The sequence below is a fragment of the Anthonomus grandis genome, chromosome 11, assembly GCF_022605725.1.
Source record: "Anthonomus grandis grandis chromosome 11, icAntGran1.3, whole genome shotgun sequence".
Classification (NCBI taxonomy): Eukaryota; Metazoa; Arthropoda; class Insecta; order Coleoptera; family Curculionidae; genus Anthonomus; species Anthonomus grandis.
The window spans coordinates 5,389,958-5,405,156 of NC_065556.1; the positions used below are offsets into that span (position 1 = coordinate 5,389,958).

The window sequence follows — 15,199 nt, forward strand, 5'->3', positions numbered from 1 at the left end:
GACGGAACCCTTTTAAAAAACTAAATTTTTAACGGAACCCTAAACTCTAAACTAATAGAGCAAAAGTAGTTATATGTGAATTGTTTATTAATAATCATAAAAAAAAGATAGATATAGTAAGTAGTGAGTTAGTAAGCAAATGATAACACTAAGTTCATTTAATGCGAGGAATGTAATTGTTTTTTATTCCTCATCAACTGGGTAATGTCAGGCTTGATAGAAGAAAGTTGAATTCTCATGTCTGGTTCGGCATCCAGTCTATTGCGGTATTTTGTTTTTGTAGCTGTATATGCTGAAAATCCCGTTTCACATAAATACGTTGTTGGGAACGGCAGAAGAGCATTCAAAGCTTCTGTGGCAAATCGTGGATATTCATCACGAACCCTGCACCACAAATCATTTAGTGAAATTGTTTTGAACAATGATTCCATGCTTGTATCCGATGTTATTTCTAGAAATGATTCATAGATCTGATGTGACATATTTTCAGGCTTCTGCAATTTAGATGAAAAAGGGTTTTGAATCCATGAGTTTATTTTCAGTTTTGTATTCGGTTCTTCAGGAAAGTAAGATTCAAAAGTCCCTTGCATATCATTGAGATATTGCACCAATTCAACAAATATTTCATTTTGAAATATTTCTGTATCACTAAGACTATGGTGACTAAGGAACTCACTAAGCAATGAAAAGCTTTCGATTTCTCTCTTACTAAAACAAGTAATCCAAAAATCTGATTTTATTTTAAAGGCATTTATTTTGTTGTTAGCATTGAAAACTGTTGTTTGTTTTCCTTGTAGTGACAAGTTTAATTCGTTAAGTTTTTCAAACATGTCTGCTAAAATGCTAGTCTAAATAACCAGCTTTTATCGGACAAACGGTCTTTTAAATTAAAAGGAACATCTGTAAGAAAAGCTTCTAATTCTGTTCTTAGTTCAAACAGCCTTGTCAAAGTTTTACCCCGAGACAACCATCTCACTTCAGTATGGAGCAATAGTGTTTTATGATCGCTACTATAATCTTCACACAATATTGAGAACAATCAGGATTTTAATGGACGTGACTTGACAAAAATAATTATTCATTAAGATCCATTTTTAGATTTGGTGGCATTTTCTTAACCGCGAGTGATTGTCTATGCAGGATGCAGTGGCTGGAACTACAATTTGGCGCTTTCATTTTTATTCGTGATATTGCTCCTGCTGTTCTACCTGTCATTGTCTTGGCTCCATCGGTACAAATATCAATGCAATCATTCCAACCAAGTTGGTTTTCTTCAAAAAATATGTTAATCGTTTTAAAAATCTATTCTCCGGTTGTGTTGGTAGGCGGCGATGAGCACATAAGCAAGTCTTCTTCGAGTGAATGCTTATATGGATATCGCACAATTACTAGCAGGATGGCCAGTCCAGCAACATCAGTCGACTCATCCATTTGCAAGACGAATTTGTTATTTTGAAGCCATGAAAGCAGTTCTTGTTTTATGTTTGCTGCGATATCCCCAATTCGGCGCGTAACTGTATCGTTCGAAAGCGGCACTGTAGAAAGATGTTTTACAGATTTTTCGTCGAGCATACATTTTGTTATGTCTACCGCACATGGTTTTATTAGCTTTTCAGCGATAGTGTGCGCTTCTCCTGCTTGGGCAATGTGGTAACTAACCATATAAGATGCCTCCATGGCCTTTTCATTCACAGTCTGAGTCGCATACGTCATAGTTTTTTGGCTTCTAAATATTTATTCTTTTTTACGTAGAAAAAATTCTTTACTTTTGTTTTTGAAGTCGGGATGTACAGTTTCTAAATGTCGGCGCATCTTAGCAGGTACTATTGAACTATTAGGAAGGAGTTTGCTGAACAACATACAAAGAGGTGAGCCGTTGGAATCAACAAATTTGAGATTAATGTATGATTTATCATACTTTCGTTTTTTCACCTTCAATGTGTCATTAGATGTTTTACTACTTGAACTTGAAACCATAAAACTAGAACTTGACGCCGTCATATCACCTTGATTTGAATTTGACGCATCATCCAAGCAAACCACATTTTTTGCAATACCTTTAAGCCAGCGCTCCATTCTTCTTTAACACTAATTTGATTTGGTCAATTTTATGACAAATAGTATCTCTTGACGCACGAAATACAAGATTTTATAACCACTACGAACAACAAGACAAGCGAACATAAAATACTGAGCGCGGTGTGAGTAAATTTTGCGGTACGTTGCTTAATTAATAAATTCTCCACGCCAAACAATCCTCCTTTAAATTATACCAGCAACCCCCGAATAATCTCGAATTCCTCAGAAACTTCGGAGAACCAGACGATTTTCTCCGAAGTACGCATCGACGCACGAGCACGAGAAACAGCGCGACGAACCGAGGTCATTCGATCGCTTATAGTCCGGGGGCGCATGGTGGCGTAAGAGTCACGCTGTAACATTTCGATGTAATAGGTCGGGCATTTACTTAATAATACATATATTAAATTTGCGTATATGTACCAGTAAGACCTATAAGTAGGCGTTTCGTTTTGGTTGTTTATTTTTCATCTTAGGTAACTTTATTCTTATAGGGTTCACTTTAATATATGCATTTATTTATTATGAATGCTGGCGGAGCCCTACCGGAGGTTTCGCGGAGCACACTTTGAGTAACGTTACTGAACTAACTGATCTAAACGTTACTATACTTGTCATCAAGAACGTTACAAAGAAATCTACATATTGACGTCCAATGGTGTTATAGTAAACCGAATGGGTACTAGAATATAGCGGTACCCACAGTAACTTTAAAATATTTTTCAAAACAGTTAAACAGATGTCTGCTGGTGGAGACCAGTTTAATTAAGAAAGCGACAGGGTTTTTTTTAATTTTTTTTATTATTTTAATTTTGTTTATGGACCATGTCTTGATGTTTCCAGTAGGTACAAACTGCAAAAAATACAAAATTCTTGCATTCGCTTTGTTGATGGGTTAAGAAGACGGGATCACGTAACTTGTAAGCTGAAAGAATTAAACTGGCTCAATGTGCAAAATAGAGAATATTTCTATTATTTTTGTTTCTTGTTTAAACTTTTAAAAAACAATTATCCAGCCTACTTACGTAATAATTTTAAAACAGGAATCTTAAGACATAACCAAACAACACTCATGTTAATAAGTCTTTTCAAAGCTTCAACAACAGATTTAAAACAATATTGGTTGAAAGTCAATAATAAAATTAACTACTTAATGACTGTGTTCAACTGAGGAACTATTTTAATTTTAATTTTATTTCATAAACTTATTTGTTTTTAAATAGTTCTTCACCTTATGTTTTATTTATGTTACTATTATTGTAGAATATAATTTTGTTTTAATTTGTATTGTTAAGTCAAGTCGGTTATGCCCTAGGTGAATTTTTTTTCTTTTTTTTTAAGTCTAAACTTTTGTTTGTTTCTTTGTATATTAAGTTAGTTAAATATTTTTCTGTATGTTTTGTTTGCTTTTTTGATGGTAGTTATAATGATATTGTAATTTTATGTGTACTCGATTAAGTTAACAGCATTCGCTGCCTTTCGCCGAGTATAAAATAAAAGCCTAATTTATTTTTATTTAATTTTTTTTTACATAAAATGCTATGTTTGCTATCCCTAATAGGTAAACAATAATTTTGCAATTATAATTACCATAATAATCTGTGTAAAAATAAGCTGGACTATTCATTAAATGACCTTTACAAAAAGAAATGTCTGAATAGTGGCAACCTAGTAGTAGGAAAAAAATATTCCTTTCTTATATTTCATTGTTATACGAGGTCAAATAGAAGATAAAAAAGATAAAAATCCGATTTAACTACACTGTAGCCTCTATAGTATATTCGAACTTTTCTACAAAAGGGACAAAATCGATTCCTGTGAGGGATATTCCCTATAGTGCAATAAGAATTTAACGCATCGGTTTAGCTCTATCAGAGCCTTTGAAAAATAAATAGTAAACTATTTAAGACAAAATTTGGTATTTTATTATATATATTTTAAATGTATTTTTATTGTTTGATTTTCTTAAATCTTAGTAAAAATAGAGTTGCGTGAAAAAATGCTGCTTTACTTTTTTCTTAATTTTGTAAATCCAAAAGCCCTTAAATCTCGATATGGTTTTCCGAATAGAGGTCGTTTTGCCCGAGGATTTTAGGAAATAAGGAACACGTCTATCCTAAAATTCAGAAGCTTCTTTCAAATACCCTAAAGAGAAGTTTTAGGAGTACTTATATTGGATAATAGCCCCTAAGCAACCTGTTTAGAATGAAAAAGGAAAGTTCTTTTATTGTGATTATTATTTTTTTGTTATTTAGAGACAGTTGTCTTACATTCACCAGATTTAATTGTTCATTATTTTGTTTTTGTTATTTTAAATACAACAAAGAATTTATTAATGATAGCATAAAATCCCAAAGTATAATAGTAGTTTGACAGTTTACAGTTCGCCTTTAAAAAGGTATAATTATTGTAAATAATATTAAATAAAAATAGCGTAGTTTCGTATATAAAAGGTAAACAAATATAATCAGAATCTACACATTATTCACACTCGCATATTTTATAATTTCCTTTACCTATTTTGCTGATTATATTAAAAAGTATTTTTAAAAATAGAGAAATGAAAGAAAGGAGATTTAAGAGAGTTGACTTTTTTATCAAATCTACTTAAAAAGGGATGCAATAAGCATCAATTTCAGTTTTTAACCAGTTCAACACGGGAGTCCACAAATCTGTGGTTCTTAAGTTTGCAATACTGAACTTCAGTGATAAATGGAACTGATATTAAAAATCGCTAAACCTTAGCAAGGTAATAAATTAAAAAAACAATTATCTAGCAGTTTCAAAATTCGAACCTACAATGCACCTTAAATCACGAAAGCTTTTCTTACAGCGAAATCTGGCTATGCTATTTATACTGGTGTTAGGTTTATGAGTATATTAAGTAGTAGACGCGAGACTAAGGGAGATTATTAAGACCTGGCTTGTTTAAGAACAGGCATTAACACATGTTTGAATAATTGGGGCTTTCTTCGCTTTACCAGTCTCTATCTTTCTATGCAGGTCTCATTTTTTAATAGAGAAATAAAAAGATTAAATACACTAAAATTTAATTTAATGCTCGACGTATTTTAGTTTTAACTAATATGAATTCACTAAGTTTTTTTCTAACGTTTCTAAGTTTGAGGAAAATATTTATATCAGCTTATGGGCTGCGATATACACTAGCAATAATATAGATAATTTTGTTGATTGTGAAGTAATTAAAATGAAATAATTTAAATTTAAAAGTAACTTATTTTTCATAACGAGTCAAAACAACAAAAGAAATCATCAAACTAAATAAATTATTAAAAAAAGAGCAACAATACTGCACGAGTGTGCGCTAAGAATTAATATAATCAATGTTAGAATTTTCTCATAAAAATTAATTATGGTCTGGATGCTAGAAGGGGGTGCAAGAAATGACAAATGGTGAAAGATGAATGATGGACAGTCCAGACCATTTTTAATAATGTTTACTTGTTGTATGTATTTTAAATCAAAAAGCGATATTCATAAAACAATATGTATTTATAAAAATTTTCTGTAGTAGGTTCGACTGTTGTTGGTTCCTCTGTGGTGGGTATGTCCTGCATTGTTCTTGGGTAATTTAACTATCCAAATAAATAGTTGTATAATTTAATGTGGCCAAAGTGTGCATCGAGACGCTTGCCCTTTATATCAATGTCTACTGCCACCTTGAATAAATTAAATGTTTTTTATATATCCGTAGTTTAGACATAAACATTCATTATCAGGATATTTTAACCCTTAACCCACCATGTCAGAATTTTTTGCAAAAAGAGCCATGTGTCGTCTGACAGACTACTTATTAAAAATAAACAAAAGGACTTTTTTTTTAACTTTATTTTTGGAATTTTGTAGTAGACAAATGAGCTTACTTCTACTAAAAATAACGATACTTTAATAAAATATAATAAAATTTAAATTTGGCTTATACAAAAAAAAGTGAAAATATCGTAATATTTTTGGACAACTTTCTTGAAAAAGTAGAATATTATATAATCCAACTTAAAAATCAATTAAAACTTAACCAAGTTGCCTTGTTGCAAGAGCTAAATATTTCGTTTGTTTATACACCATATCACATAATGGTTTCGAACATTGTAAGCAAATTACACGTTTACACTGCACGCATAAATATTTTATCATACGGTGTTTTTCTCGTGGACATAAGCAACATCCCTTGCGTTTTTGAAGCACTAGATCCTATTCTGCTGGTAGTTGATCTACTTCCGGTATTCCCAAAATTCTACTTATAGTGCTGCGTATATCGCGAGGTACTTGAGGATTTTTCTGGCGCCTCTCCGTGTTTTCCCGAACTAAGTCAGCTGCTACTTCTTTTGCAAACACTTATTTTTCCCGAACTGCTACGTTGTTCTTAAAACATTGATGTAAAATATATGAATTTATTACAGAAATGTCAAGTATACGGAAGAATATCGCAAGCGGCCATCTATGAAGAACTTTTAGAACACTTTTCGTCAATTGTATCTATACCTCCCTTGTATCAAATATAATAGGCAATGATTTTTGGCTTTTGTGTTTCCGGATCAGTAAATTATCATGCATAGAAGAAACTAAGACTGTCGATTTTCCACGCTTACTCACATGGGAAACCATGATGACCTCTTCTCGAAATCCGTATAATAATGATCTTAATTTTCTCTTTTTGTTTGGCAAGAACTCCGTTGGAATTTCTTTTTTATTTTTCCTAACTGTTCCGACGTGGGTAAGTATATTTGTGAGCAAAATATCTACAAGCTCCATGGAGGTAAACCAATTATCAGCTGTTATATTCCGATTGTTTCCAAAAAAAGGTTTAGCGAGGCATATAACAGCCTGGGTCGGCTTAGAAAAGTTCTGTTCTTCTGCATTTAGTCCAAATCTATCGGATCCTTTCCCACAGTAAATATAAGCACAACAAAGATAACTCGTCCTAGCATCAGTAAGACACATAAACCTTTATGCCATATTTACAGGGCTTGGCAGGCATGTACATTTTGAAATGAGTTCTTTCCCTAAAACTAACGAGCATCTCATCAATTGTCATTGATTCTCCCATACCATAACAGTCTTGACAGTTTTTAATGAACTTCGTAAAAATTTCAGATATTGTCTCAGGGTTATCAAATTTTAGAGCAGCTAATAGAATTGTATCTATTTTGGCTCATTACTGCCCAGAATATCTCTCTGCCCGATCCATCGGTAGCAAAAATTGTTTTTATATTTTCATAGTTCAATTTGAATGCCGATGTGTAAATTAACAAACCTAGGAAAGCTTTCAATTCGATTTTATCGTAAGTCTTTTACGTTGCTGATACTTTTTTTATCCTTGTAGTTTGAACGTATTTGGAAGAGTTAGTGATTTGTCCATATAATTTAATTATCTGTTCTAAAGTATCGTCGGAGAAAAATAGGTTCCATACCGAGATAGGACTTGCGCTGTTACCTAGGTCGCGAGCTCTTCCTTTTACAGTTGGAACCTTCAGTACTATTGTTTAATAGGGTGCCATTGATTAGAAAAGGGTTCTAATCAATTGAGGCCCTATAGACTGTTAAATTTATAGGTTGCGATGGTTCATGTACCTTTGGACGGTTTTACACCACAGCCTGCTGACTTAGCACGAAAAATATAAAAGTAATTGAATTAAATTAAAAGTAAAAAGACCTACCTAGGGGTCAGTCAGGATCAGCATAACACAGGAGGTTTTTGCGGAAGGCCGCGCGAACACTGGTCGTAAAAAATGGTTATTAACAGTAAGACGATCTAGTACCGAGTGTTTTTCACCTCGATTCCCCGCGTCAGTCTTTTCGGTACTTGCGTGTGACGTATTATTTGGGTATGTAACAGGTTTGTAGTAAAAGTAAAGAATAGCAAGTAAGGAAATATGTAGGAAGAGGCGAGGAAATAAGGCAAATCTCAACATTCATTATGTAAAACAAAAAAAAATATTAACAGCAAGAAGCGATACTTTGAATGCACTTAAAAATATAACTTATAGAACTAAACTAAATTAAATTAAGTATTAAACTAATCAATAAAGTGAAATTGAGGTGACGACAAGAACAGAACAACTATGTTGTGTTTTCTTACGCGCGGCGAAGGAACTAACTCACTAGTGCACCACCTGAAACGGTTTTTTCCGTAAAAATATTTCTTTTCTCCTTCCATAACTTAAGAATCAGTAGTATTTTTGTCTTCATCATAATCACTTTCATTACAGTCTTCTTCAGAAAAATCAGAAGCCGTGTCGCGTTCAGATTCAATAACTTCATCTTCTGGGGCACTGTCAACATCACTCCCATCACTATCAACTTCATTATACCACTGTAGAACAGTTTCTTCAAACTTATTATTCTCAAAACGAATTCTTTTCGACGGACTGACCATACCAGATCATACGATGTTTCTAACACAAACGAACATGTGGCGTCTAGGAGATTATGCTAAATTAACTGACCGAAATAGTTTATTTGCACACGGGTATAAAACAATGCCAGTCAGGCGATATTATAATGGACCAACAGTAGAAGGATTAGGTGGGGTGACAAGTTTTGGGCGCGATCCGTTTTAAGAAATACAGTCAATTTAATTTATTAAATAGGCCAGATCAGACGCCACATGGCGGGTTAAGAGTTAAATATAGATCTTGCGCAAAGTCGGTAAGAGTAAATGTTGTCCTATAAGGTGTCATTAAAATGGTGTAGAAAAAATCGGAAAGTATAAATAGTAAAAAAAGTTTATATAGGTATAGGGTTTATATAAGTATATAAGTATAGGGCGGAAAATACTATAAACTAAAAATACTAAAATATATTAAGGGAGCTAGGGGCACTGAAAAGGTGAATTTAAAGAACGGTTTTTTTGAAATTATTGGCTTAAAAAAACGAGATAGGATTTCGAAAAAAAATCCGCGGCTATAAATTTTTGTCTATGAGTCAATTGGTAATACTGAAAAATTGTTACTGAAAAATTATAAACTTGTGAAAGTTATCGGGTTTAAAAAGTAAGCAAGTAGTTATTAATTAATTAATTAAGAAATCAAATTTCTTCTTTTTTATCTTCTTTTTTTCCTTTCTTTTTTATCGTATTGCTTTAAAAAGCAAAATAAACCAATTATCAAAATTCCTTATTAAACTAATGCATTTCTTAATTCGTTTATAGTAAATGTTCAAAGTAACCACCATTTATCATCTGCTCTTCTTCTCCAGGATCTGCGTACACTGTCGAATATGCCTGGTGTTGTACGAATTTGATTGGAAGAGTCAATATTGCGTTGCCGTATTTGCTCTTACTTGCTTTGCTCAGTATTACTCGGCACTGAGTAAACCAATGTTTTCAAGTAGACCTACAAAGGAAAATCTAATAGTTTAAGATCTGGTGATCTTGCTGGCCAAGCTTGTGGACCACCATGTCCTATCCAACGCCTCTTAAAAACTTGGCTCTTATGATTACTCACCGCTTGCCGAAAATGAGCTTATGTACCATCATGCATAAAATACATGATTTGCCTCTGTGCTTTAGTAACTTCCTCTAAAAGTGCTGGTGGATCATGTATTAGAAAATTAAGGTAACTTTGACCATTTAGCCTAAAACGTTTATTATTAAGAAATAAGTGACTCTTCAAAAGGTGTAAAATTAACCTTAGAGGTAGAAAAAATGGCCCAATAAGTCTATCGTCATAAACTACGACCTAAACAACTAAGAATCGGATTTGGTATCGACATTCCACAATAGCATCATGAATTTCATCGGACTAGTGATGTGTATTATTGTAATTGGAAATTACTTATTATTAAAAACTAAAAGATTTCATCACAGAAAAAAAATTAAAAAATCAACCACAGCAGATGACTCGCTAGATAGCGGGATAGTCTTCCGGAGCAAGAGCTTGTACACTTTGGATGTGATATGAATATCGGAGTTAAGTATAAAGAGTTATCTGTACAAAATGGCGACTTACGTTTTTTCGAGCAATTCTACTTACATATATTCCCGAATCTTCCTCTACTTGTGCTAAAATGCACCCCTGAACATCAGGTGTACGTACCGTCAAATTACGACCAGGGTAGTGGTTTCCGGGTGTTTCTTAAGCGCTGATGAATTCTCGCAAATATCCGGTGAAAAGGTGCCCTGCGATTTGGATGTTTCTGAACATGCAAGCGTTTAGCCAAAAGACCGTTTTCGTTCGTGAAAAGATCGCATACCTTTAATGAATTAAATAAGTATCTATTTGATAACGAATTTTGGTCTTTGGTTTTTTAATTTTTTAAAGCAATAAGAATTCTTAAAAAAATATGAAATTTAGATTTTTCAATTAATTTTTTAACTACTTGATTACTTTTGAAACGCCATAACTATCATAAGTTTATGTTAATTGTAACCGTTTTAATCGTTGACGTTAAGTTTTCGTATGAGTTTTGATACCGAGACTTATTTGTTGCTTGTTTAAAATCATTTTGGGGTCTTTTTAAGCAAAATGGAAAAACCGTTTCAAATTTACAATAGTTTTCCATTTACTTTCGAGAATTTTATAGACAATCCAAAATTGCCCATGCATCAAAATTGATTAAATTGCTTCTCTCTCAGGTTTGGCGTCAGCATTAGAATACTAAAGAGTATTGACATTAAGGCTATCAAACAGTCTGGAGGGGTAGGGTTTTCCTGAATCCAATCCTGAATCCAATCCCAAATCCAACATCTAAGGGGAGTACAACACTTAATGTTACACCACGTAGAACCACGTAACTGATTCGACTATTGACTTCAAAGGACCACAACCATAGGTTGAATATCATCCCAGGAAAGGCAAAAGTTACACTAAAACACACATAAGGGTTACTTCTTTACATCCCTTTAATGTTGTAAAAGAGATCCGTTTTTTTGACACAGCACTACATCATACTTTACACTTATTTAACCAACACTTACATTTAAGGGTACAGCAAACTTCTAATACTAAAATGACTTCTACTTTTAACAACACTTGGAATACAGAAAAAAACTGCAAGTAAAAAAGCCAATATTTAAACTTTTTACTATTTTTAGAAATTCCGAGAAATATTTCTTATACAGAGATCGAGTGCATCGACAGTGTGAGAGATAAGGAGCTATCAACGACTTCCTTCGCCTCTGGAGCTGCTTACATAATCGTTAAGCGCGATTCGTAATTATTAGTGAATAGCGTATTTGGTGCAAATATTTAATTCTGACTTTGACAGTGTTGTGGTTTTTACAACAAAGTCCATACAGAAACAAAATAAATTCAATAAGAGTTATGATACCATTCTTTATGATTTTTTCGTACAAAACCAGCATTATATAAGTCTCAAAATATTCAAGAGTAAAAGAAGCATTGATTGAACCCACTCTTTATATAAAGATGATAATCATATATTTAAATTCCAATTTTCTCGCCAACACAGGTTTGGCGATTTTAGTTACTTGTTTTTTATTATTTATTTAAATTTCTGTTATCCAAATCTGCCTCTTAAAAAAAAAATATAATACCGGGTGACCTAATGAGACTGTTTCTCGGCCATATCTCGGAAACCGTTCGTCGTATGACTTAGGAGTAAAAAAAATTATTGGGTAAATCGGGTATCAAGAATCACTGGAAAATATTTTTAAGTTCGAAAAATGACCACTAGAGGGCATAACTTTCATATTAAATTTGAAAATTGCATTGTCTTTAAATTTTGAATTTTAACTAATTTTTTTTTCGCATTTTAAGAGAACCAGTTTATTTATCATTTTTGTAAAAAAAAATCAGTTATTTTAAAAATAAATATGATGGTGGCTTAGGTTGGGTCTAATTATTTTTGTAATAACCTGCTTTAAAATCCTAACGTTATGACCGATTTTAACAAATTTGGTATCGCTGAAAAGAGTCTTCCTTGGGCAATAAAAATACAGTTAAATTCTTTTCCGCCAGAGTATTTTGATACCATGATCCAAAAACCTAGTGCAAATCGAATGGTATAAGTCATTCCTAATGAAAAAGTAGCCAGTTAACATTACAAGAAGCTAGTGAAAATCGTTTTTTAAAATCTGATTCCAAAACCTCAAAAAATGGGAAAAAGAGATGGGATTAATCGCGCAGTAAATTTCCTAAAACTATTAAAAATTTAGCTACAAAATAAATAAGTTGATGAGAAGGAGGCAATTATGAGCCTAAAAAATATATATCATTAAAAAAATTATATCATCAGAATATTGATGTTGCTCCAAAGGGATTAAACGCATTCTGAACTTCTAACTATAATACTGAAGTCACTTTAGTATTATAGGTATAATCGAGGGTATATTATAGTAAGTTTACTAAGTTTCTTTTATGATATGCTCTATGGCTCTAAGGAAAATTTCTTTTTTTAATAAAGCCCGTGACAAAAAAGAAATTGATCTTCACTCACGTGTTCAAAATGGCCTCCGTTATATTGGATGCACATCTGCAGACGCTAATGAGTTGAAAGAACAGCAGTCTCAATTTCAGCTTCTGGGTTATTTTAGATGGTATACATAATTCTTGCAATGATATACTTAATCGCTTTTCAGAGATATAAATCAAGGTAGGTCAACAAGATGTAAATGAAGGTAGGTTATCGGGAAACCTAGGGATATTCATTAAGTTTTAATATGTGCGCAATTATAAACAGAATCATTCCAAAAGGCAACATCTAAAAATTCTTGTGTTAAATGTTTGCCTTGATGGCCAAAGAAATAGGCTAGGAATAAGCCAAGCCAATTATTCGCATAGTGGTTTTAGAACTGATAAAAAATCCTACAGAAAAGTTTTATTAAATTTTTAAGATCAGAGGATGGTTGGCTAGGGCATGATTTCGATGGTATAATTCCAAAAGGACAAACAGACCAGAAACCGCATTTTGAAAAATAACGAGTTTTTAGTTTAACATATAAAATTAATTTAAAAAAAAATATATAGGGATTTGGGAATATGGAGGTTAGTAATGAAATGTAATTCCATAAAGCTAATAAATTAAAATTTATAATTAGCCCAGATATACTTATTATTTTATGGTGGTTCATTGTTTTGCCTTAAAACAAGAAAATATTGCGTCTCGTTTATCTGGATGTACGCTCTTTTACCATATCTTATGGACATTCGCTTTTTTACTTTATTAATATCCTTAAACTTTCTTTTCAAAATGCTATAATATTTTTATTTATTAAAAAAATACATTCAAGTCCTAAGTTAAGTCTTCTAAAGATGAGTCCTCCATTTGTTTCCGCTAAAGTATTTGATACACTTGTTTTAAACAGAAGTTATCGGGAAAGATTCCCGATAACGGGTAATTTTGGTTATTATTATTATATAATAAAATTATATTCGTTTTTTCGTTTTAATTGTGATGTTATTTTAATTGTTGGAATATTTGGACATTTTAATTGTGTGTATTATTTATCTTTGTATTTTAGCTGTTCTCCTAAAGAAGTTACAAATTAGTAGCGAAATATAGAGGTTCTTTAATTCAAATAAAGGATTTTTATTTATTAATTTAAACAGACCGATTCCCAAGAATAACCAAACTATATCTAGTTAGACTATACAGCTACTTAGTGGATATTATTTATATTGTTACCTGACTATCATCAAGAAATACTAGGGACATGATATCTTGAGCAATATCTATTGCATCCATCTCCATTAAAATATTAACATCCATTGTAGAACTGTCGGCATTATCGTCATATTTTTCGTTGCATCTTAACTCCATGGCCATTTACACATTTTTTGCCTCGAGAACTCATTTTGAATTGCAGCTAATTTATTTTATAAACTCATATATAACACTTGCGTAAACTTCTAATAAAAAAGTTCCATTTAATATGCTAGTTAAGCAAAAAAACATCAACACACCATCCACAAGACACGTTTTTCAATAAACTGTAAACAACAGACTAAAAATGCGCGGCAACTTGTATTGTACGTTAGTCTTTTTGACGAAATAATGAAAACCGTTAGACCCTTTGGTATATAATCTAGTGCTTGTTCGTCCCAATAAAAAGAACAATTTTCACATTCAAAACCTTAAATTAGTTCACAGACGTTCGGCTTTCTGCTATATCATAGATTTCGACTTCCTTTATAATTTGGTGTAAATAACTCTAAGTTTTATGACATTTGGTCTGTTGATCCTTTTTGAATTATACCATCGATTTTGTGAGGTTATGTTTTACTAACTTTTTTGTCATTGGTGTGATTAATTGACTCTTCCTGTGTAGGATTTATTTTAGACACAATTAATGATTTTAACATAATTTTGATATAGCTGGAGTTTCTGAGGTTATATTACAAGTAAATGTTAGTAGTTATGTTAGGTTATCAATTAATGCGGAAAAACACACAATCTCAAACCTGCACAACAAAGCAAAGCGCTTCTGAAAGGGATTACCAGGACACAATTTTGGTCGATTATTATTGCCGAAGGAATCCTTCTTTTAAACCATACCAAATTTGTTAAAATCAGTGAAACCGATAAGAAGTTAAAGCAGGTTATTCCATGTGAAAAATCTGATTTTTTTTACAAAAATGATTCGTAAACTGTTTCTTTTAAAAAAAGTAAAAAAAATTTTTAGCTATTTTAGCGAAATTTAAAGAAAAGGCAATTTTAAAATTTGAGATGGCAGTTATACTTTATGATGGTCATTTCTAAAACTAGAAATACTTAACCTACCGAGTCTATATAAACTATATTTTAAATTGTATAATAAAATACAAACTCTATCATGTCATTTAATAAAATAATTGAATGTACAAAAATATGTAATACTTGCACATTGACACAAAAGTATCTAGTAACAGTACTTAAAATGTTATGATTCGAAATATCTATTATATACAAAGTTGCAACAAAAACCTTCATGCTTAATATGCTAATCACAGAATTATAATTCAGTAAAATATTAATTGCTGTGAAACTCGCAAAACACTTTATCAGCATACCGCGACGTGATTGATTTTCAATCTTTGTAATCCGTGCTAGTTTTTTAGCCAGAGTAATGTTAATTCAGAACAGTCCGGAATTATATTATACTAAACTGTTTTATCGAAATTATTATTTCTTTCTCACCGCACTTTTATGGAATTTCATG

The 15,199-nt window shown here is 32.0% G+C and overlaps 1 protein-coding gene across 1 annotated transcript in view; it reads left to right on the plus strand.

Annotated features, from left to right (window-relative positions):
* Window positions 1-15,199, plus strand: part of LOC126742453 (uncharacterized) — a 1,408,556-nt gene that overhangs the window by 222,892 nt on the left and 1,170,465 nt on the right. The window lies entirely within an intron of this gene.